Raw genomic sequence first — 8,201 nt, 5'->3', positions numbered from 1 at the left:
CATTTTATTCAAGTTATGTGTTCCGGCAGGTGTGAATAAAATGATTCCAAGATCCTAAAATCATTGAAGAATTAAGCACAGTTTGTCGACTTAATCCTAAAACATCTTAGGTAAGCAAAAGCCTTTTGCTAATAGTTTAGAAACTATTCTTGGTTGATAGGTACGTCTAAGAACTTATTAGGTAAACCTATCGATTTTGCCACGACATAAAAGGACTCCTTACTTATATCGTTGAGTTTCACCAAAACTAACATGTACTCACAATTATTTGTGTACCTTGCCCCTTTAGGACCAATAAGTAACACCTCGCTGAGCGAAAACTATTACTAGATTGATGTAAAGGATATCCAAGCAAGTGTATATTTTGGCATGGCACCTTTTAACTCAATTTTTAAGTTTGGAACTTAAGGCTCTTACTATGTTGGTTAGATTTTAAGTGAACTAAAATCCTTAATCATGCAACATAATCAAGCTTTGATCTCATGCATATTTAAGACATATTTAAAAGCAATAAATAACTTAAAACATGCATAAGATAAATGTGATCTAGTATGGCCCGACTTCATCTTGAAGCTTCAACTTCAAAGTCCGTCTTGAAAATCTCCGTGGGAGGCACCATTTTCTTCAAATAGGATAAGCTATAATTAAAACTAATTACAACTATTTGATGGTACGCAGACCATATTTGAATTGAAAAACAATTTTGGTACTTTGGACCAATTACATTCAAATTAATGGTACGCAGACCATATTTTCTATCCTATTTGGGCTATACTAGTCACTTCATAACCTGCAAAACAGTACATATACAATATATACCATTCACCCATTCATTATCATGAATGGCCCACATAGCTGGTTAGTAAAACACATTATGCATCACATAAACATTTGCAGCAATTAATCAAGGGCACCAATAATCTATCAATTATTCAGTCCTTATTAATTCTAATCAAGTTGTTTTAACCTTAAGGATTTGTAGACCTAATCAAGAGTTTATGACTAAAAGGGCACCCACTTAAACCAATAAATTCATATGCTTTACTAATTTCAAACATAAAAATGTATTTCTAGTCTAACCGGAAACATACAAATTTAATTAAAATTTAAAGCTCATATAAATTTATAATTGAATCCGCTTATTTAATTTATTTTTCAGTCGTATTTAAATTAATTCATGATTTTAATTTTAGTAAAATAATTAGAATAAATAAAATTTATTATAATTATAATATTCAAAATTAAAATCCAAGAAAACAATTTAAATTATTAATTTTAAAATTAATTAAAATTACGAAAACTGAAAATTTCAAATTAAAATTTTAAAACGATCTAATCGTAAAGCAACAACCCCACGCAACGCATAGCCATGGGCCACACGCACACAGCCATCGCTGGCCATGTGCGCGCAGCCCATGCGCTGCGTCGCATCGCTGCTGCTCACCATCGCAAGGCGCGCGTCAGCGCTCGTCGCAACAAGCACGCTGTTCACCATCGTTGGGCGCAGCGCTCGTCGCACGCGCACGCTGCTCACCATCGCTGGGCGCAGCGCTCGTCGCACGCTTGCGCGAGGCAGTGCGCGCTGTGGCGCAGCTCGCTTGCTGCCCACACGCGACTGCTCGTGCCTTGCTCTCGCCCTTGCCCATGCGCCCATCGCACACAGCCCACGACACAAGGCAGGGCTGCTGCCTTGTGCTCGTGCACCATGCCCTTGCTCACTGCATTCGTACCGCATGGGCGACGAGCTCCCTTGCTTGTCGTCGCATGCCCGCACTATACAACACCCCTTAAGGGTAACACGTAGCGTCCATTGCTTTGTGCGTGCAAGTTATATGAGCGAATCGCATAAAAATTAAAAATTTTATTTTCAAAATTAATGACAAATTAATAAATCATATTAATTTCATAATTTTAGGGCGAAAAAATCGAAAATTTATTAATTTATTGATTTCCGATTAACATGGATTCAAGTCTAGGTCATAAAAATTTAAAATTTAACATAAATTTACAATTTTTATGGTGGTTTTTAATCATAGGTATCTAATTAAATTATAACTAATTATGAAAATCAAATTAATTCTAAATTATTCCAATTTTCAACAAATTAATCATAATTACGAATTAGATTGCACAATTAACAAGGCTAGGCATTCAAACTTGTTAAACATATACAGTAGGTCAATCAAAAATTCAAGATTTATCAACAAGAATCGCAAATATTTAATTTAACATCTTAAATTTACGAAATTTTGCGTTCGAAAAACTAAAACCTCCGAAAAGTCATAGTTAGGCTTCGAATTTGAGAATTCTGGGTTCGGCCGAAAAATATTGTTTTTGTCAAAATTTTAGAATGCCTTTTACATGCGGAATTGACACAAAAATCACCCGATTTGGATGAGTAACGAAGAAACTGCCGAAAAATTGCGTACGTATAATTAAATAAACGCAATTTCCAATTAATTAACAATTACGAAAATTAATCACCCCTTTTAATTCTTGCATATTTGTAATATTTAACCATGTTTATGCAATTTAGATTATGAAAATAATAAGAGGATCGTGATACCACTGTTAGGTTATGATACATATGACAATTCATAAATCATGCGGAAAACCCATAAAGCCAGGAAAGCATATTATTTACACATAATCATTTAGCATAGAATAGATGCATACATGTTGTAGCGTGCCTTCCCTACCTGCGCCCGAACCGAACAAGAACAAGTCTTTAGGACTCCAAATGTCGTCCCTCCGTAGATAGTCCACAGTACGTCCGGATCCGCCTCAAGTTAGACCAACTAGAATCGCCCTTAAGGTGCTTAGGAATTTCGGCTAGTGTTTGCAAGTGTATGGCTGATTTTTATTTCAAAAACTTACCCTTTGAATACTTCAATCGTACCCATAAATTGTGACCCTAGGCACCTATTTATAGGAGTATGGAAACGGAATTGTAATCCTACTAGGATGTGGATTTGCTAGTTAGAACTTTATTAGGACTATAAATAACAAAACAAATCTAATAGGTTTAGGATTTTAATCTTTGCACAAATCCTAATAGGATTAGGATTTCCCGCACAAGCATTGCACAAGCCGTGCACCCGCGCAAGCCTTGCGGCCCACGACAGGCGCATAGCCCACGCTGCTGTGCTGCGCGCGCGCCCTTGGCTGGGCCTGGCCTTGCGCTGGGCCTGGTCGAGGCGTGCGTTGGTGCGTGCGGCTCGCTGGGCGATGGCCTGGCTTCGTGCTGGGCCTTCGTCTAGCGGGCCTCGTCCGATGCTAATTCGTACGATACGCTTCCGATTAAATTCCCGATTCCGGAATTCATTTCCGATACGAACAATATTTAATATTTTCGATTCCGGAATTAATTTCCGTTCCGAACAAATATTTAATATTTCCGTTTCCGGAATTATTTTCCGATTCCGATAATATTTCCGATTCTGACAATATTTCCGTTTCCGGCAATATTTCCGATTCCGGCAATATTTCCATTTCCGATAATATTTTCCGATACGTACCATGTTTCCGTTTCCGGCAACATCTACGACTTGGATAATATTTATATTTCCGATACGATCCATATTTCCGTTTCCGGCAATATCATCGTTTCCGGAGTATTCATTTCTTGCTTGTGACGATCTCAGCTCCCACTGAAACCAAGATCCGTCGATTCCGAATGTCCATAGATAGAGTATTTAATGCCATTAAATACTTGATCCGTTTACGTACTATTTGTGTGACCCTACGGGTTCAGTCAAGAGTAAGCTGTGGATTAATATCATTAATTCCACTTGAACTGAAGCGGCCTTTAGCTAGGCATTCAGCTCACTTGATCTCACTGAATTATTAACTTGAAAATTAATACTGAATCGCATTTATTAGACTTAACATAGAATGCATACTTGGACCAAGGGCATTATTTCCTTCAACGCTCGCCCTACAAGCGCCCGTTACACAGTCTACGTCGTTCCAAAGCAAAAGCGAAAGAAAAATCAAGGATATATAAAAAATAAAAAGAAAGAAACATCTATGAATCCTCGCATCGAACGAACCCACGAAGAAGGTGCTACACTTATCCGAGCACCTGAACGAGGCGTGATGAAGTACTCCAATGGAAAAAATAATAATGATATCCCAACACCTGGAGAAATGTTCTAAGACACGCTGTTAGGCCACACAAGCCTACGTCGCACCATAAGTTCAACCATCCCACGGTACAAGTCTAAAAAAGAGAGTAAGGCATATTGCACTAATGCGGGCACGACCAAAGAGCATGTGTAAAAGAGGCAAAGACTACTTATCGCCCAAATTCAAAAGGCAAGCCACACGACTTCTGCATTAAGGATTAAAGGTAGCAAAATATTACCTACCACGAAAGGAATAGCTCGCACCTACACGAGCGGAAACCCAAGGCATATTTCTCGAAAGAACCTGCAAAAATCGTACGCCAAAAGGAAGCATCCCAACATGCATACTTGGGGGCTCCAAGCTACGAAACAACCATAGCAAAAAAAATCTCGAAGCAAATGTTTGAACAATAAAAAAGGGTACGGTGTTTGAGCCCACTTCATGAATGGGCCTGAACCCTATCAAGCTTCTAAGCAAACTATTCAAAATCAGTCATTGCTCAAAAAAATAATAATTCAAGCAAACTGATTGATGGACCGCACACAACGACCATTCTATGAACACTCGTTCGCACGTACATATCATCATTCTAAGTATCGAACATTCACGAACACGTTCAAAAGGAAAAATATACAACAACAAGAGCGGTCAAAGTCTTACGCCTCAAGGTATGTTCCTCGGCCCATATAGACTCGCCCAACTATCGCAATAACTGTACGCCTTAAGAGCAACAGTTCCTTAAAATAATCGCCCCAAAGAGACAAGCACCGTAGTCCACCAATCGGCTACGGCTTCTTAAGAAAATCATCACGTTCTAAAAATAAAGAAAAAAACAAAAGAAAAGAGAATACATAGAACTTCCAAGTGAAATAAACGAATGAACAAGAGGCCAACTGTGTCATCAAAAGACCAGCCCAAACAACACTTTCAATGCCCCACCTGGGCGTGAATTATTTCGACGCCCTGGCCTGGGCGCCGAAAATGAACCCAGGCCAAAAAAACAGCTCTGACTTCTATAGGGCCCTGCCATATTCATTCGACTTGAAAATTGCCGATTTCTTTACTGAAAGTCGCACTCCACGACTTTGTCAAAATAGCATACCACTATAAAGGTCACTCGCACATACGAGCATGACCCCAAACATGATTAAAAGATGTTATAAGCTACGTGCCTCTCTTGGCAAAAAATGACCGACGAGCCCAATTGCTTGGGGGCTCGCGGAAAAATATATGCTCCAACAAAGAGTGTGCAAGGTTAAAATCATGTTCCCGGACTACGCTATACACAGTCCCGTGTTTGGACAATCTCAAAAAAAAAAAAAGGTGTTTTAAAAAAATATATCGTTAACGGAAATATACACAGTGTGGGCCCACTTATAGGACACACTTAATCAGGAAATATTGCGACCCACCAACAGGTTGTAAACACAAAAGCCCTTCTACATAGGCAAAATGAAAAGAAAGTAAGAAATTCAAAATGGGCTCGCCCACCTTCAACAGGCGGGGTCTGCGTCACTAGCCACGCAGGTCCTCAGTTTTCGAAAAATAAAGTCTTCAAATTTAAAATAGGCTCGCCATCTTCAGCCGGCGGGGTCTACGTCACAAACCACGTAGGTTCTTATTTTCAAAAAAGCACAAACAAATTTCAAAATAGATTCGTCCACTTCTATCGGACGGGGCGTCCACCCTCAACGGACAGGTTCGCCATCTTCAGCCGGCGGGGTCTACGTCACAAACCGCGTAGGTCCTTATTTTCAAAACATCAAAACAGATTCGTCCACTTCTATCGGACGGGGCGTCCACCCTCAACGGACAGGCTCGCCATCTTCAGCTGGCGGGGTCTGCGTCACTAACCGCGCAGGTCCTTAGTCGCCGCAACGATACCTTTTTCTGGTTTTCCCTTTTTCCAAAAATTAAAGGATTGGTTTTCCGTTTTTCCAAAAAAGAACGATGTGTTGGATTTTCCTTCGTTTTACGTCCCATGAAAACAAGGGGGTTTTCTCGTTTAGCTAACCCTTAAAATGAGAATCTTTAAAAAAACATTTTTACCTCGTGATTGGGATTGGCCAGGCCCAATTACACTTTATAGCTTTGATTTCGAAAACAACTGTAGCTACTCCCAATGACAAAGTGAGGGAGATTCTATGTCTCTTTAGATACTTCTAATGACAAAGTGAGGGAGTTTCTATACTATCCGTTGACAAATCCCAATGACACGTGAGGGATATGTCGACACTTCAAGTGATGACCCTTAAGTCAAATGTTATCACTCGGGGGCTCGTGAGACCCTCGCAAAAGCAGGTCACCATGACTTGTGTGGCGCACTCCGTCTAATACTTTGACCATCGTCTTACTCCAAGACTCAGTCAAAGTGGGGGCTAACTGTAGACACCTACTTTTGTCCCCATTTCCGAAAGGGAAGGTTTGATGATGAGAACATAAATCTCCACTTGACAACGCATCTCCTATAAAATAACGAATCTCAATTCCCCTTTTCATTTCCCGAAACCTGCTATTTATGGAAACCTGTTAAAAATAGTAACTGCCATAATGGGTAGCTATTAAAAGTGGCAAGTCATAAAAGATAGAAACCTGTCAGAATTAGGTGTTGCACTCCAACATAAATCCTAAATGAGATAGAAATTGCGAGAGAATCTTATTCCTAATATGATTCGAAAATAAGGGTTACGTATTAATTAAAATCCTAACGAGCCTAGAGTTCGTAACGGGCCCAGACGCATCCCGTCATGAAATTAATACGCACTAAAAGACTCGATTAAGTCTCATACACTCCGGATTTTAAGAGTCCGAATCAGACAAAGGAACGGCCAAAACATCAATTTCAACGCCCAGCCCTGGGCGCTGAAATTGCTTGGATCCTATTTTCAACGCCCAGCCCTGGGCGCTGAAATTACCTGGGACGTGTTCTTTCCTAATTCTTCATGGATTAGAGCTCTACAATTCTATCTTTCCACGAACTCTTTTCTATAAATAGGGCCCTAAGTTCGACGTGAAAAAAGACAACAACACACAATTATTATTCTGAGTATTGACTCTAAACCCCTAAGCCTAAGCCTCACGCTGCAAAACTGATCACGCGTTCTGTCGCAATCGTCCAAACATCGAACAGAACGTATCTTGTCCCATAACTTGAGATTCGTTAAATAAAAGGAGAAATAGCAAAGTCAAAGTGGTTAGTTTTTTTTGAGAACCGTGACGCACCTCTCAAGGGTGCGTCGTAATGTGTCCCTTTTCCATGATTTAATTGCTTTCCTCGCCCTTTTATAAACTGTTAAACTAATTAAATATGATTGTTCTATCACGCCTAATAAAGATAATATGTTGGGAAATCGGATTATCATGCTAGGTCCCTTAAAACAATCTAAATCAGATAATCGCGTTCGATCTAGTACTATATGTTGCATATTGTTAAAATCAACTCAGATTAGTTTAATAGTTAACGCATGTCCCTTCAATTATTTATGCTGAGCTAGTAAGGATATCCTGCCTCTGGAGTTATCGAAGAACGAGTACTCCTCTCGGTAGTTACAGTCCCCCGAACCCTCAATCTCTACCTTGCGGGTGTATGTTGAGAGATCCTCACACCAGGGATCACAAGGGAACCTACGGCCGTCGTGGTCAAACATAATTGCACTCCCTTTATGTCACGATAACCGGGTTTTGTCAGTTTTTCTCATTGTCGTTAAAAACTGAATGACGACTCCTATATTACTAGTCAATTGGGTGTAAACTCACAGGAAATCCAATTACACTTGATTTGACAAAAAGATGCGTCACACCCACGAGGGACGAGGTCACGCATTAGCCTCGTGCTTTTTCGACCCCCTCACAACTGAAAAGTTTCAAAGCATGACATTTTCAGCTAGGAATCTTATAAGTTGTTCATCAAAAGTTGCCCTTATACAACAAGAGCAACTTATAATGGTTAAAAAAAAAAAAAAAAAAAAAAAGCTGCCCTTATCTAACAAGAGCAACTTATAATGGTTAAAAAAAATAAAAAAAATAAAAGCTATCCCAACAAAACCCTTGCTTTCTTGCCCAATTTGATCAAT

The sequence above is a fragment of the Spinacia oleracea genome, chromosome 3, assembly GCF_020520425.1.
Source record: "Spinacia oleracea cultivar Varoflay chromosome 3, BTI_SOV_V1, whole genome shotgun sequence".
In the NCBI taxonomy this organism is placed as follows: domain Eukaryota; kingdom Viridiplantae; phylum Streptophyta; class Magnoliopsida; order Caryophyllales; family Amaranthaceae; genus Spinacia; species Spinacia oleracea.
The sequence above is the reverse complement of the archived record's forward strand: the minus strand, read 5'-3'. Positions refer to the sequence as shown.